Below are 18,311 nucleotides of genomic sequence, written 5' to 3'. Positions count from 1 at the left end.
ACTTCTCTTACAGCTTTATGCACCTCTGTTGCCTCTTTCTGTGCCACTCTTGCCTCTTTCTGCACCTTTCTTGCCTCGTTCTGCACTTTACTTGCTTCTTTCTGCACCTCTCTTGCCTCTTTCTGCACCTCTGTTGCTTCTTTCTGCACTTGCCTTACCTCTTTTTGCACCTCTGAGTTAGAGGTAGTTTTAATGCCCCTGCCCTACTATGTACTAGGGTCTTACAAGGGAGGTAATGCCAATCATAGGGGTACCCCAACCCATAGTGTACCCTATTGTATGTAGGTTTGTTCACTGTATTCTAAGTGTCTTTCAGCATAGCACTGGTTCTGGGCCTGGTTGGTCAGAGGCAGTTACCACCAGTACCAGTCAGCAAAGAGTTGGGGGCACAGGATGACTTTGCCACAAGGCCTCTTTCTGCACCTCTGTCGGTTATTTCTGCATATCTCTTGCTTCTTTCTGCACCTTTCCTCCTCTTTCAGCACAAGTCCTACTTTCTGTAGGCAGAGTTAGAAATCAGCATTCAAAAAACCTTTAAAGTTCACTGAAAGACCATAGGTTTCAGGGACATTATATTTCGAAATTACCATTTAAAAAAACTTAGAAATTCACTGAAAAAAACCATAGGTTTCAGGGATGTTATAGTTATAAATTATCATTTAAAAACCTTAGAAATTCAATTACAAAAAAAACAGGTTTCAGGGACGTTACAGGTAGAAATTAGCATTTAGAAAACCTTAGAAATTCACGGAAATAAGGTAAAGGGGCTGTGGTAGGAATACCCTGACTCCGAAGGTGTGGTCCAACCGGGACCTCACCCTGGGTTAAATGCATTTTTTCCCATTTTGATGAAAATTTGCTGGAGAACCTGCAAATTTGAGGCAAACTTTTTTTAAAATAAGCACAGTCTCCCATGCTTGTTTCTAATCAAGCCTTTGGTGGGGCCAGCAGTCAGGGTTGTGCCTCCTATATAACATTTAAGGAGGGTGCACATAGCCCACCTACATGGGAAATTGTATTCCCCCGGGGAACATTACCTCACCGGGGCTTATGTAAATTTGATGCTGGGTTGCACAGACCCACCCAAGCCACGGGGACCTCCACCTCCTCATGGCTAATGTAAAATTTTATTTGGATGGCCAAGTAGACCCTAATGAGTCCCAGGGACCACCACCTCATCTGAGCTATAAATGAAATTATTGGAGGGGGCTATATGGACTTCCAAAACCTCAAGGACTACAACCTTCCCTTGGATACAATTAATATTAAAGAGGGGATCTGCATAGACCCGGCCCCAGGGACACCACCACCCTGAGGCTACAATTAACATCAAAGGGTGCGACTGCACAGCCCCCTTCCTGGAGCCAAAAATGGCCCTGGGGACCACCACCCCGATTCAAGCGGCGGGAAGCAGTCAAAGTGCGGGCAGGTAAAGAGATTAAACTATTGCTCTCACACGCAGGGATTTGGATTACCAGCAGCTACCTTTGGGTAAGAGCAATGATGGCTCCCACAGGTGGCTTGCAGCTAGCTGGGACCACAGAGTCTTTGAGTCTCCCTCCACGGTCACTTGGAAAAAGAGGAAAAAGAGGCAAGATAAAGGTGAGAAACAGGCAGTAAGAGGCAGAATAAAGGTCAGAAGCAAGCAGAAAGAGACAGAATAAAGCTCAGAAATTAGCAGAAAGAGACAGAATAAAGGTCAGAAACCAACAGAAAGAGGCAGAGTGGACATCAGAAACAAGCAGAAAAAAAGCTGACTAAAGGTCAGAAACAAGCAGACAGCCGCGGGCCGTGGAGGGAGTAACGGTGGGGCAGGGAGGCGGCGAGGGGGAGGGCAGGGTGGAGAGGGCTAAAAACCGGCACATGGATAATTACAGGTAAGTAAACAATTTAAATAATAAAACTAATTTCGTAGCGCGCACTGCATCGCATTTTGCAATGCAGTGCGCGCTACGAAATTCGTTTTATTATTTAAATTGTTTACTTACCTGTAATTATCCATGTGCCGGTTTTTAGCCCTCTCCACCCTGCCACTCCCCCTCCCCGCCTCCCTGCCCCACCGTTACTCCCTCCACGGCCCGCGGCTGCAAGCAGACAGAGGCAAAATAAAGGCCAGGAGTGAGCAGAAAGAGGCAAAATAATGGCCAGACTGAGTAGAAAGAGGCAAATAGAGGTCAGGAACAAGCAAATAAAGGTCAGGAATGAGCTGAAAAGTCAATTTAGAGGCAGAATAAAGCTAAAAAATTAGCAGAAGAGTCAGAATGTAGGTCAGATATGAGCTGAAAGAGGTAGAATGGAGTTCAGAAACTAGCAGAAAGAGGCAGAAGAGAAGTCAGATATGAACAGAAAGAGGCAGACTAAAGGTCAGAAACAAGCAGATAGATGCTGAAGCAATGAGCAGAAAGAGGCCAAATAGAGGTGAGAAACAAGTAGAAAGAGACAGGATAAAGGTCAGAAATGAGCAAAAAGAGGCAGAATAAAGGTAAGAAATGAGCAGCGACAGAAGAAAGGTCAGAAAAGAGCAGAAAGAGGCCAAAAAAGGTCAGCAATGGGCAGAAAGAGGCAAGATAAAGGTGAGAAATGAGCAGAAAGAGGTAGAATAAACGTCAACAGCAAGCCGAAAGAGGTAGAATGAAGCTTAGCAATGAGCAGAAAGAGGTAAAATAAAGGTGAGAAACGAGGAGAAAGAGATAGAATAGAGGTGAGAAATTAGCAGAATAGAGGTTAGAAACAAGCAGAAAGGGGCAGAATCGAGGTCAGAAATGAGCAGAAAGAAGCAGGATAAAGGTCAGAAATGACCAGTAAGAGGCAGAAAAAAGGTCACGAGTGAGCAGAAAGAGGCAGATTGAAGGGCAGAAACGAGAAGAAAGAGGCAAAATAGAGGTCAGAAACCAGCAAAAAAGGCAAAATAAAGGTCAGAAATGAGTTGCAAGCGGCAAAATAGAGGTCCGGATTAAGCAGAAAGAGGCAAAATACAGGCAGAATGACAAGAAAGAGGCAAGATAGTGGACTGATGAGCAGAAAGAGGCAAAATAGTGGTCTGAAACGAGTAGCAAGAGGCAAAATAGAGGTCAGAAACAAGTAGCAAGAGGCAGTAAATAAAGTCAGGAGCAAGCAGAAGGAGGCAGATTAAAGGTCAGAAATCAAGAACAAAGAGGCAAAATAGAGGTCAGAAACCAGCAGCAAAATGCAAAACAATAGTCATAAAAGCGGCAAAATAAAGTCTGGAGTAAGTAGAAAGAGTCGAAATAACAGCCAGCGAACAGGAAGAGGTAACATAGGGGGCAGGAGTGAGACGAGAAGAGGCAAAAAACGAGCAGAAATTGAGCAGAGGAGGCACAATACCAAAGTCAGCAGCGGGTAGCGGACTGTAGGTAAGCTGGACAGGAGTACCATCATAGGGGAAGCTGGCACAAGAATCTGCTCCCATGTTCCCCCTACTTTTTTTTACCATGTACCCACTGACAGACCCACTCATACACTTACACACCCACTCACATACCCACTCACACACTGTTAGAAATGGCCCTTTTTGCAGGGTTATCCCCAAACCTTTTGCTCCTCCCTCCCTTGTTTTTCCTGATCTGTGGTTGTTGGCTATAGGACCGTGGCACTTTATCACTGCTGATCAGTGTCAAAGTGCATATGCTCACCCTGTAAATTGTTATTGTGATTGGTTATCCATGACTGGCATATTTGTTTTTCCAGTAGGTCACTAGTAAAGTGCACTGAGTGTGCCAGGGCTGGTAATTCAAATGCTACTAGTGGGTCTGCAGCATTGATTGTGCCACCCACGTGAGTAGCCCTAAAATGGTGTTTCAGGCCTGTCACCGCAGTGTCTGTGTGCAGTTGCTAACAGCCATGTTGCCCAGGCCAGTGTACACACTTGCCAGGCCCGACCCTTCCCTTTTCTTACACACTGGACACCCCTATGTAGGCCCAAGGTACCTCCCTGGGCAGGGTGCAGTGTATTTAAAAGGTAGGACATGTTCTAGTGTGGATAACATGTCCTGATAGTGAAATACTGCCAATTTCGTTTTTCTCTATTGAAAGGCCAACTTGCTCATAGAATAGAATGGGGAATGCTGTGTCCCATGTGTACCTGCATATCTCCCCATAGGAGCAAAATAGGAAGCTGTAGTCTGGTATCCCTGAACTCAGACTTTGATAAGACATCTTTTAGAAAAGATGCTTTTTAAATTTCGTGTTTGAAAATAGCACTTTTAGAAAGTGGCTATTTTCCTGTCCAACCTTTCGTTGTGCCTCTGCCTCTTTGTGTATTGAATGTTTGGTTTGTGAGTGACAGAGGCTGGGGGTGGCTGCAGGAGGCTGAGTGAGTCACCACTAGGCTGAAAAGAGCTATCTACACTTAGAGTGGTGGGAGGAGTTGCACCTGGGCCTGAATAGGACTATGCCTGCCTTCCACAATGCTGGCTCCACCTCTTGCGGTGTGTCTGATGGCCATGGCCCCCCTCACAAAAGAAGAAGACATGCCCTGGCAGAGGGCACCCAGAACTGGTGTGAACTGGATACTGGACCCCTCACACATGTAAGAACAAAGACTTTTGGGGTATAAGTAGATGTGCTGAAACCCCAGTAAAATTAGACTACTTTTGCCACCAAAAGGAATCCCTGCCAAAGAAGATCAACTGAAGAGACAGGAAAGGAAGACTGCCCTTGCCGTGTGTTCTGGGGCTGACCTACAGCTTGCTGTTACTAGTAAGGAAGGGGACAGGGAACTTTGCTGTGTGCTCTGTTCCCCCACCTGCTTGAAGGAAGGGCTTTGCTGTGTCCAGGAATAAGTGTTTCCAAGGGCCTGAGAAGAGCTGGCCTCCTGTTAAAACTCAGGAACACAAAATTTTACCCAAGACTGTGTTCCCCTCCTGACTACAGAAAGGACTTTGCTGTGTGCTGTGTGCTACCTATCTCCAAGGGCCTGAGAAGAGCTGGCCTCCGTTTGGGAAAGCAGGGATAACAAGTTTCCCAAACCGATCTTTAATAACTAGCTGAGTGTGTGCTTCAGCGCACAGCCGGTGCCTGTTGGCGATCGGTGTCTCGGTGTGCAGTCGACACACAAAGAAAACTGCCCATGACAGGAAACACGCACTGAGGGCCGGTATCTTTTCACCAACGACCCCGATCACCAAGCGTGCGGTGATTCCCCTTTTTTGCCTTCACCACCGCACCTCGAGCTGAGCGCCCTAGGCCGGGTGAGCCGAGGAGAAAGGAGCCGCAAGAACGCTTCCCTGCTGCTGGTCCGGAGTCCGCTGTCGTAATGTCCGAGCCACACTGAGATTGGTCTCAGCCTTCAGGGATTCCCACCCCGTCATTGCTGTGCCACGCTGAGATAGGTCTCAGCCATAAGGGATCCCTGCCACGTCCTTGCCATGCCGCACTGGGATTGGGCCCAGCTTCGAGGGCTTCCCCACACTTGTTCCAGGACGCGTAGCTGCTCCGGAGGCCGGGGAGCGTCACGAAGAAGGAACCTGCCTCTGTGCAGAAACTCGCTGAACCACACAGACTGCCCATCCCCGGGTCTGCCAGGTAATTAGCTCCGATCCCAGATGGGGCTCGCGCCCAACACAGGCGGTGTTAGGTTCTCTTGGTCAGCACTAGTTACTTGCGCAGCGGAGACAACTGTAACAGACAGCGTCCTGTTTAATTGGTGTAAGGGGCAGTGGGGGCCATATTAAAGACCAGAGTCCTGTTGTTGGTACCGAGGACAGCATTTCAAATACCAGCTGCGGTAAAGGTTCACTTGTGTCTCCTTTAAAAAACTAAACTGCTGAGTCCCAGCTAGTAATTTATGTATGTGACCTAAGCTATATAAAGATATTGATATTTTTATAACAACCTGTGTGGTATACATTTGTGGTGTTTCACTGTGTTACTGTGTGTGTTATTGCAAATACTTTACACATTGCCTTGGGGATAAGCCTGTCTGCTCTTGCCAAGTTACCAAGGGGGTGTGCAGGGGTTATCTACAGTGTGATTCCCCCTTACCCTGACTAGAGTGGTGGTTTCTGCCTGCCTTTGGCGCAAGCCTCAGCCAACCAGAAATCCCATTTCTAACACACACTCACTCTCCCACTCACAGACCCACTAAAAGACTCATACATCTGCTGACATACACACTCAGACACTCATGCAGCCACTCACAGATCCATCCAAGCACTCATTCACCCACTCACAGACCCACTGAGATATTCACACATACACTCACAGACCCACTCAGACTCATACACCCTCTAACACAATCATGCATTTCTCACAGACCAACTTAGAGACTCACACACCTATTCATAGACCCACCCAGACACTCAGGCACCCACACACCATCCACTCGGGGACTCTCGCACGCTCTCATACACCCAATCAGACACCCATCCATCACCTCGGAGATCCACTCAGACACTCATGTTTCTATTCACAGACCCACTCAGAGACTCATGCACCCACTCACAGATCCACTCGGAGACTCATGCATACACTCCCAAAATCATACAGATACTTATGAACCCACTCACAGACCTACTCTGAGACTCACACAATCTCTCACAGACCCACTCCAACATGTACGCACCCACTCACCCACTCAGAGACTCACACACCCACTTTCACACTCATGCATCCACTTACAGACCCACTCAGAGACTCACATGCCTATTCTTAGACCCACTCAGACACTCAGGCACCCACTCACAGATCCACTTAGAAACTCCTGCATGCTCTCATAGACCCAATTATTTGCTCAGCCATACACTCAGATACCCACTCATACACTAATGTTTCCATTCACAGACCCACACAGACACCCCATGACCCACACAGAGACTTATTGGCACACTCACAGACCCACTCTGAGACTCACACAACCACTCACAAACCCACTCCAACACTCATGCACCCACTCACTCACCAACTCAGTGTCACACACTCACTCACCTGCCTAGTCAGCCACTCACATTCCCCCCACTCTCAAAGGTTACAGGTTACAGTTAGGAAATACAATTTTAAAAACCTTTGAAATTCACTACAAAATCTAAAGGTTACAGGGACATTATAGTTAGGAAATAGAATTGGTAAAAAGGTGGAAATTCGCTGAAAAATCCAAAGGTTACATGGATGTTATAGTTAGGTAAAATAGGTTAGGTAAAACACTTTAGAAAAAACCTTAGAATTTCATTGAAAAATCCAAAGTTTGCAGGGACATAATCGTTTTCATATTACATTGGTACAATACCATAGAAACTCTCCAGTTATTGGTACTTGAGCTTACTGAAACGTACGCCCGCAATGCACTGTTTATGACCTCACATATTACATCACTCATGACCCGGTCAGTGACATCACTCATAAATGAAAACGAATTTTGTTGTGTGCACTGCTTCGCATTTGGGGATGCAGTGCACGCAATGAAATTTGTTTTTTTTATTTATATGTTTACTTACCTGTAAACCTCCGTAATCAATAGTTTACTACCTCCACCCTGCCCCTCCTCCACCCTGCCCCTCCCCCACCCCACGTCACCACCAGGCAGGGACTCCCACTACAGACCACGGCTGCCAAAACACCTTTATGTTAGTTGTGTTTTTGTTGAAGTTTAACATTGTTGAGAATTCTTAGGCTAGTGATGTTCCTTGAATTCACAAAAGTATATTCAACATGTTTCTTGCCTATCTCATCCCTAACAGGTTTAAGGACATTTCGTCAGACCTAAACAAGATGTCTAATTTACTCATGTGGGTGTTCTACTCCGGTGATTTATTTCAAAACCACCAACTCCATGACATGCCCATGTCCCACCAACTGTCTACCCCATCCAACCTTGCCCTGGGTCTCATTTATCTCAGGATTACGGGGATGAGCTGCAGAATGTCATCATCCAAAATTCATGCACTGAATTTTCTGTTCACTGAATCTTCCCAACACTCCATCTGATTTCCTCCATGGCCAGTTTGCTGCTCAAGGATTAACACACTACAGCCTAGAACTTGATCATATGAAGTAAAGCACTGCCAGAAAATTTACTATTCACACTGCTATTACTCTCAAGGCTGCCAGCGAAGCCGAGAAATGCCTCCCAGTATGCTCTGGTTTTTTCTTTGTATCTCCTAATCCATTTTCTGAGTATTCATCTCTGCTTTTCTCGCTTCCCTTCTCTCTCTCCATCTCTACTCTTACCTTTCTTACCTTAAATCTTCTTTTTCCTGACTCCTTTTCTTCCTACACTTCCCCTCATCTGTTCACCCCCTCTTCAGCTCCCCCTCTACTATCTGTGTACATCACAGAGCTTACACTTTTAGAGATCTGAACAGAGCACAATGTTCTTCGCAGTTTAATATTGCCTAGCCGGTGGGCAACATCTTACCTTTACAAAAGTATTTAGCAATCTCGTATGCACAGCTCAGTAGAGTAGCTTAACACTGGGAAGGCCGATTTTATAAATAGATAAGGTATTCTTCAAAGCAGGTCAGACTCATTTGTATTCTGACAATACTGAGATGTTGGTACTGTGGACTGATTTGTTTCTGCTCTAGTTTCCTTTTAATGATTATTTCGTATCTACTAAAATTACTGAACGGCAACATAACAAATGCTTTAAAAAATGGCTAGCACCATTTTAAGGGAACAGAGAAGAAACTGTAGCATGTGAGCATGCGCAGTACTTACAGTGGACTAATTAAGTTTAGCCACTGGACAGGAGGGATTATATGATAATGGCCCGAACAGAATAGTATTTATGATTCATGAACTTAGAACCTAGAGTTGTGCTCCTGAGGCGGAAGCCGGGAGCAGGGCATTTCCTTTTAAAACTTTGAGTGTCACAGACTAACTTGTGTTATTTTTAAAATCAGACTGTCACAGATTACTTGTGCATTCTTAACTTCACTCACTTGAAACCAGTTGTCAGGCACAGCGGAGCCAGCGCTGCACGGCAAACTCCATCACTCCTTCGCGCCCTCGCCACGAGCGGAGACCACGCCCCTTTTTAAGCCACGCCCCCAGCCGACTACTACTACAAAGACGCCGATTCTGGGCGCCAGGCAGAACCTAGAGTTGTGCTCCTAAAGCGGAAGCCGGGAGCAGGGCATTTCCTTTTAAACCTTTGAGTGTCACAGACTAACTTGTGTTATTTTTAAAATCAGACTGTCACAGATTACTTGTGCATTCTTAACTTCACTCACTTGAAACCAGTTGTCAGGCACAGCGGAGCCAGCGCTGCACGGCAAACTCCATCACTCCTTCGCGCCCTCGCCGCGAGCGGAGGCCACGCCCCCTTTTTAAGCCACGCCCCCAGCCGACTACTACTACAAAGACGCCGATTCTGGGCGCCAGGCAGAACCTAGAGTGTGCTCCTGAGGCGGAAGCCGGGAGCAGGGCCTTTCCTTTTAAAACTTTGAGTGTCACAGACTAACTTGTGTTATTTTTGAAATCAGACTGTCACAGATTACTTGTGCATTCTTAACTTCACTCACTTGAAACCAGTTGTCAGGCACGGCAAACTCCATCACTCCTTCGCGCCCTCGCCACGAGCGGAGGCCACGCCTCCTAACCATCTCCACCCCCCCCGTAGCGGTATAAATCATGTGCATATTCCGGTCGCGCAGCGGGCGAGCACAGCGCGCCTAAGACAAGCCCGTCTGCGCCCGTCCACGACCAGACCGCGACCGGGGCCGGACACGCTGGCGGAGAGATTGCACATAAAGATAGAATTGTCTGGTCGCGGGAAAACCTATGGTCTCTAAATACCGTGGCCGACACCTGTGCTCACAGTATCAATCTTGGGTCCTCCACTCTGCCATATAACTGCAGGTCCTGTGGGCTACTATTAGGTATAAGGGCTGTAGGGTTTATTAAACCCAAGCCACCGATTAGTAAAGACCTTAGAGCGGGACTATTGAATTGTAGATCCCTTGCAAAGCATGCATATGATATCTGACTGCTTTTGGAAGGGCATCAGTGGGATATACTGTTTCTAACAGAAACGTGGCTTAACGATGATAACATGACCGCCATTGCACTGGCTATCCCCTCTGGATATAAAATATGCTTCTCCAATCGACTAGGTGAAAAAAGAGGGGGGGAGTGGCTGTCATATTCAAAGAACAGCTCACACTCACCTCCTCTGCCCCCACGTGCATTCTGGGTCTAGAGGGACTACACTTCTGTTTTCAGGTGGGCTCCCTGCTATCCCTAGCGGGATTGGTTATCTACCGCCCTCCGGGGGGGAAAGAGCCCAACCTGATCACTTTGATGGATATCATCATTCAAAGTTCCCTCCTTCACCCTCAGTTTCTTGTCGTCGGGGACTTTAATATTCATATGGACAGGGTAGATTGTTCCTCAGCAGATTTACTGCGGACGACTCTGAACTCAGCTAACCTTAGACTTATCAACAAGGACCCCACACATAGAGCGGGCCATACGCTCGATCTAATAATTTCCAATATCTTTAATGTGTCGGCAGATACACCGCTACCTCTGATATGGTCAGACCATTTTCTGATACCATTTCTACTTAAAGTAACGGCTGACAAACCTGTGTCAAGCAAGTGCTCTTTTATGAAAAGACAATGGAGCAAGCTGGTCCCCGACATTATGGGTCCAGCTCTTGCTCAGAACCCTCCGACCCTTACCTCCAATGTTGATACTGATGTCCAGCTACTGAATGACTGGATCGGGAACATGGTCTCATCCATTGCCCCGGCAACAGCCGCTATATCTAAACGAGACTCTCCATCTGCTCCTTGGTTTTCTCAGGAGCTCAGATTGCAAAAATCAGACTGCAAAAGGCTGGAGCGACTATGGAGGCAAAATTATGAACGTTTAAAGAAAACTTGTTACAAGGAAGCATTCAAAAAACTGCATAAAGCCATTAGGAAAGCAAAAAAACAGTTCTATGCGAACTCCATTCAGCAAGCTGAACACTCAAGTAAAGAAACCTTCAAAATAGTACAGTCTTTTTTCAAACCTATGTGTGTCGAGAGGGAAGTTCTCCCGTCAATCTCATTTTGCAACAGCATTTCTGACTTTTTTGACGCAAAAATTAAGAAAGTCTACGAGTCCTTTGGTCCAGTGGAGATCACGGTAAAAACTGATCTAGCTGGTAAATCATCGGACCGTGCTATCTTGACACAATTTGAACCAATAGACCTAAATATGGTTAAGTTAGAACTCAGTCGATGCAAATCGGGCTCGCCGGACGATCCGTGCCCTCCCAAACTCTGGAGTCGCATAGCTGACTTCGTGGCCCCCACTATTCAACATATATGGAATCTGTCCATCTCCTCGGGGATGTTCCCGAACATCTGGAAGCATACTACCCTCCTCCCCTTAAAGAAAAAACCTAACGGGGACCCCAAGGACCTCAATAATCTCCGTCCGATCTCTCTCTTAGCAGCACCAGGCAAAATGCTTGAGAAAGTTATCCAGCGCCAATTAAATCAATATATCGAGCACAATAAAATATTACACGAGACGCAATCAGGCTTTAGACACGGCTTTAGCACTGAAACAGCACTAATTGAGGTGGCCGAGTCAGTGAGGTGGTCGATGGACTCGGGAGACTCAGCTATGCTGGTGCTCTTGGATCTGTCGGCCGCCTTTGATACGGTCGACCACGCTATACTGTTGTTACGACTGGCGGAGATAGGCATCCAGGGACAGGCTTTGGAATGGCTACAATCATACCTGACCCAAAGGACTCAGAAGGTGGCGCTAAGGGATGTCTCCTCTTCACCTAAAGCCCTTGGTTGTGGTGTCCCCCAGGGCTCGGCCCTGAGCCCACTCTTATTTAATGTTTATCTTGCTCCACTCTTCACGCTGATTGCCAACTCGGGGATCAAGGCAATCTCTTACGCCGATGACACCCAGTTGGTGTTCCCATATTCAGAAGTGTCAGAGGCATCCTTTCTGAGCTTTAAGGGGTGCCTACAAGATGTGGCCTGCTGGATGAACACCAATAAATTAAAGCTTAATGCTAGCAAGACAGAGGTGATCTTTTCGGCAAAGGGCCTCCTCCACCATCTGATCTGTGGTGGCCGGCAGAGATGGGACAAGCCCCCTCGCCTAGCCATTCAGCAAGAAATCTAGGGGTACGGTGGGACGATAAGCTGTCCCTAGCACCACATATCCAGCAAGTGGCTGGTTGCTGCATGAGTAAGTTGAGGAATCTGCGTAAGATTCTTCGACTCTTACCAGCCAGCTGCCGTAAAACTGTAATCCACGCCACAGTTACATCTAGGCTGGATTACGCTAACGGTTTGTATTTGGGCTTACCGAAGTATCTTATTCAGCAATTGCAACTGGTCCAAAATGCGGCTGCGAGACTTTTAATGAGGATTCCCTTCAAGCACTCAGTCTCTCCGCACCTCCTCTCTCTTCATTGGCTACCAGTTGCTAGCAGAATAAAATTTAAGGCACTCACTTTGGCCTTCAGATCTCTATTCGGTAATTGCCCACACTACCTGAAAGCCCGATTACCAAGGTAAACTCAAGCCCGTTCCCTTAGATCCAACAACTGCTTCCGTATTGCAGTCCCCAGAACAAAAAGAGCCAGGTTAGGTGGATGAACTTTTTCGGCCAATGTGGCGACATTATGGAACTCACTGCCCCCTGCTCTCCAACAGGCCCCATCCGAAGCCGGTTTCAAGCGTTTGCTGAAAACCTGGCTGTTTGCCCAGCCACGCTAGATGTCATCCTCTCCAGCTTTCTCCCCTCGGGCTACAACAGTGTTCTTACAGCGCCGGGACACCTCCTTGTGAGGTAGCTGATCGCGCTTTATAAAACTCCGTATTATTATTATTATTATAATAACCATGCAATAGTTTACAATCAATGCATTTTATGCCAGAAACAGATGAATAAACTCAAGACAGCAACACATGGTCAGGCCAAGATACTCAACGATATAATAGAACGCTCAAAGTAATTGTCTCTAAAGTCACTCTGGGGTATATTATCAAGGGGTTTATCTCCGCTTTTTTGGCTTTAAAATAAATTATCTCCCTATTACCAAGCTGTCGCTAACACCAGTTAGTGACAGCTAATAGGAGATAGCGACCATCTTGGGCCCCGCTTTGCATGTCAGTGATATTTATCACTAATGACATGCAAAGTGGGCGTGCCAAGATGTTAGCGACTGGAAACAGTCGCTAACATGGCTATCTCCTATTACCAACTTTTGGAGATATTCGCGCTAAGCGCGAATATCTCCAAAAGCTAACACCTGCCCTGAGCAGTTCTTCACCATGTTATCCAATGGGAGGTGGATAACATGGCTAAGAGCATTTGCTCGATAATGCATGAATATCGCTGACTTTTCAGCGATATTCATGCATTGCGGGCGTTTTTTATCGCATTTGCGATAAACCTTGCTAATAGCAAGGTTTATCTGCGATAAAAATCGCCGATGTGCGGCGATAATTTTTGTCTCTAAACAAGTTAGAGACAAAAATTATCGCTAGTTGTTGGTAATATACCCCTCTATCTTCTTGTCTTCGTGTTTTGCTCTCCGTCTACATGCATATTTCTCGGGTTTGACTGCCGCAGTTTGTTTCATCTGCCTTTTCGCTTGCGTATCTCTTTGTGTTTCAGTTTGCGTGCTAGGCAGGTGCCTGCCGTACGAATGTGCACGCCTTTATTTGGCGGAACACCTTTCTTATCTGCCTAAGTGTATGCATGCTTGCATCCAACAAGCATTGCCAAAGTCAACAGATCTTAATTGTGACTGAAAATGCAAGTCAGACCTTCTGGTTTTGCCAATGCTTGTTTGACTGTTGGCAATGCAGCAGGCACTTTGGGGTATATTACCAACAACTAGCGATAATTTTTGTCTCTAACTTGTTTAGAGACAAAAATTATCGCCGCACATCGGCGATTTTTATCGCAGATAAACCTTGCTATTAGCAAGGTTTATCGCAAATGCGATAAAAAACGGCCGCAATGCATGAATATCGCTGAAAAGTCAGCGATATTCATGCATTATCGAGCAAATGCTCTTAGCCATGTTATCCACCTACCATTGGATAACATGGTGAAGAACTGCTCAGGGCAGGTGTTAGCTTTTGGAGATATTCGCGCTTAGCGCGAATATCTCCAAAAGTTGGTAATAGGAGATAGCGATGTTAGCGACTGTTTCCAGTCTCTAACATCTTGGCACGCCCACTTTGCATGTCATTAGTGATAAATATCACTGACATGCAAAGTGGGGCCCAAGATGGTCGCTATCTCCTACTAGCTGTCGCTAACTGGTGTTAGCCACAGCTAGGTAATAGGGAGATAATTTTATCTCCGCTTTCTTGGCTTTTAAAGCCAAAAAAGCGGAGATAAACCCCTTGATAATATACCCCTTTGTTATTGCTTTTTTTCAGAGCTCGGATGCGATTGTCAATCCTATTGCTTCGCTGGTGTTTGTTCAAACCTCTGATTTCAGAAGGGCATATGAATTCTGATTTTTTTTAATAATGTACGAAGAAATAAAAGTAAAGGTCTCAAACCTAGTGATTTGGAGATTTTATCCATAGAGCGTCAAAAGTGCACGGAATGCGGGGTTATTTACAAAAAGGCCTCTGAGGTATGTGCTACTGCTTAAACGTGACGTACACAAGAATGCACAATATCTCTTCTCGGTTTGGAGAAACGGGTCTCTAAACTGCACTGGTGAACATGTCTACTTGTAACTCATTTAGAATGAAAACCTGACAAAATGTGCGTGGTGAAGCACATCACTTGATATACCACCAGCCATCATCACAGCAGGGTTAAAGGTATAAATACATTTTTCCTGGGTTGGCATCAAAAGCTTAAATGCGTGTTCATAACAAAATGTTCAGCGATAGCATGCACAGTTCCTCCCGATGCACTCCAGTTTGAAAAAACATATCTGCTTGGCCTGTCACAACAGGTTACTTAAAAATTACATAAAGTTCAATGTACCAAGGAATAAAACAAGAGCGCTGGTAAAATCAAATGACCTGTTAAACGTACAGACATTATTCGCTCTAGGCAAGACTACAGAATATCAGTGACATGGTACAAAAGAGCTCCTCTGTGCAGTCTGAACCTATAAAACAAATGACTAAAACCATTTTTCTATCCAATGATTCACATGAAAATATTCATGGGGAAAGCATTGTTTCATCTGCTGTAGTGAGGGCACAAATGTAAAACTCTAATTCATATGGGTATGGCGTGGATTTTTTTAACGGGTTCCATTAGCTAGTTGTATAATGTTGTCCTTACTTTCAACCGCTTGTGAGGCTACCAAGGCTCGGGTGTTATTTTTGATTTAATACGAGTATAACCTTGTATGAATATCAAATTTCGGTTCAAAGTAAAGTTTTTTTTTTTCTCTTACACATACAAATAAACTTTTCATTTCAGTTTTACACATGGGATACAGATTTGAGAAGAAAAAATTCAGGGGCATATTACCAAGCAATAGCGATAATTATCGCTATTGCTTGGTTAGAGACAAAGGGGCATATTACCAACGTTAATCGATATTTATCGCTAACGATGCTTAGCAACGAATTTTTTTACCGCTAAGCATCGTCAGAAATTATCGCAGATAAACCTTGCTATTATCAAGGTTTATCGCAAATGCGATAAAAAACGGCCGCAATGCATGAATATCGCTGAAAAGTCCGCGATATTCATGCATTACCGAGCTAATGCTCTTAGCCATGTTATCCACCTCCCATTGGATAACATGGCTAAGAACTGCTCAGGGCAGGTGTTAGTTTTTGGAGATATTCGCACTTAGCGCGAATATCTCCAAAAGTTGGTAATAGGAGATAGCGATGTTAGCGACTGTTTCCAGTCGCTAACATCTTTGCACGCCCACTTTGCATGTCATTAGTGATAAATATCACTGACATGCAAAGTGGGACCCAAGATGGTCGCTATCTCCTACTAGCTGTCGCTAACTGGTGTTAGCGACAGCTAGGTAATAGGGAGATAATTTTATCTCCGCTTTCTGGGCTTTTAAAGCCAAAAAAGCGGAGATAAACCCCCTTGATAATATGCCCCTCAGTCTCTCAATAGACTTCATAATGGATTGACTAGGTAGTGAGGTATGTATGCGGTCTTTTCTAATAACACAGTCATATTACAGGCAAATTAAACCCAATTTTATGTCAAACATAAATGCACTAACTCACTATAGCGTCTATCTGCAGAGTTTAAGGCCTAGAAAACTAATATGTTAACTATTGATAATAGCTAACAGAGATTGCGAAATTGTATTTGGCATATCAGCAACATCCGGCAATAATTATCGCTAAGCGCATTTAGCGCTAGGATAATTATTCCCGGCTATCGCTGGTTCATATCGCCGAGATAGCATGCTATCAGCAACGTTTACCTCAATTCCAATAAAGAAACCAGCGATAGCTTCAAAAGGTGCGATTATCGCTAATTTCTAGCGCCGATTTGATGATTTGCCCCGTGGTTGTCATAAGTTACGTTAACAAGTACAACCATGGGGAGGAAAACTTCCATTCTGCTGTCGGAAGAGCTACGTGTAGTGAGTGACATTACAGACAAGCCAGCCTGACACAGAGCAAATGTGGAAGGAAGCAACGGGCATATTACCAACGTTAAGCGATATTTATCGCTAACGATGCTTAGCAACGAATTTTTTACCGCTAAGCATCGTCAGAAATTATCGCAGAGAAACCTTGCTATTAACAAGGTTTATCGCAAATGCGATAAAAAACGGCCGCAATGCATGAATATCGCTGAAAAGTTAGTGATATTCATGCATTACCGAGCTAATGCTCTTAGCCATGTTATCCACCTCCCATTGGATAACATGGCTAAGAACTGCTCAGGGCAGGTGTTAGTTTTTGGAGATATTCGCGCTTAGCGCGAATATCTCCAAAAGTTGGTAATAGGAGATAGCGATGTTAGCGACTGTTTCCAGTCGCTAACATCTTGGCACGCCCACTTTGCATGTCATTAGTGATAAATATCACTGACATGCAAAGTGGGGCCCAAGATGGTCGCTATCTCCTACTAGCGGTCGCTAACTGGTGTTAGCGACAGCTAGGTAATAGGGAGATAATTTTATCTCCGCTTTCTTGGCTTTTAAAGCCAAAAAAGCGGAGATAAACCCCCTTGATAATATGCCCCCTTGTTTTTATACATTTGTTTGCCTCTCGGATATGTCTCTTTGGGGCATATTACCTACAACTAGCGATAATTTTTGTCTCTAACTTGTTTAGAGACAAAAATTATCGCCGCACATCGGCGATTTTTATCGCAGATAAACCTTGCTATTAGCAAGGTTTATCGCAAATGCGATAAAAAACGGCCGCAATGCATGAATATCGCTGAAAAGTCAGCGATATTCATGCATTATCGAGCAAATGCTCTTAGCCATGTTATCCACCTCCCATTGGATAACATGGTGAAGAACTGCTCAGGGCAGGTGTTAGCTTTTGGAGATATTCGCGCTTAGCGCGAATATCTCCAAAAGTTGGTAATAGGAGATAGCAATGTTAGCGACTGTTTCCAGTCGCTAACATCTTGGCACGCCCACTTTGCATGTCATTAGTGATAAATATCACTGACATGCAAAGCGGGGCCCAAGATGGTCGCTATCTCCTATTAGCTGTCACTAACTGGTGTTAGCGACAGCTTGGTAATAGGGAGATAATTTTATCTCCGCTTTCTTGGCTTTTAAAGCCAAAAAAGCGGAGATAAACCCCCTTGATAATATGCCCCTTTATGTGGCATTGTTTGTTCAGTGATGCAGATATGAAAGAATTCTCAACCTCCCCCACTCCCCGTTCCATTGAGAATCATTGGGGAGAAAAGTATGAAGAGATCTAAGAAATAGACCAATTATTGTAGATAGTAGGTTCTTCTAACGTTTATAATATAGTTTATTTTATCTGCTGGGATTACTATAACAATTTCCGTCATTCTGATGCACAAGGTTTGTGTGTTGATTGTACATAATATTACATCTGTTATTACAAAACACCAACAGCTGCTTGTGTCTCCTGCTTTTAAGCATCAGAATAAGGGTCCTTGCATCTGCAAATAACACCTGCAGATGGGAGTTTCTCTGGTAAGGTTGACTGACTCCATGACAATCTGGATCTAGATGAGCCGTACAGAAGAATGAGAGACAGTAGTCCGCTTTCCATTTCTCTGACGGTGGTAGGATAAGAAAGACCACCCTAGGGCTACAGAAATGTTTGTGGATGTGCCCTTCCATTTGGCGGTCCATTACGGTATAATGTGTGATTTTGCATCTCAAGCATCCCTGAAGGACACTTTTCACTTAGACAATCCCA

The sequence above is a fragment of the Lissotriton helveticus genome, chromosome 2_1 (assembly GCF_964261635.1).
Source record: "Lissotriton helveticus chromosome 2_1, aLisHel1.1, whole genome shotgun sequence".
NCBI lineage: Eukaryota > Metazoa > Chordata > Amphibia > Caudata > Salamandridae > Lissotriton > Lissotriton helveticus.
Note: the sequence above shows the minus strand (reverse complement) of the source record.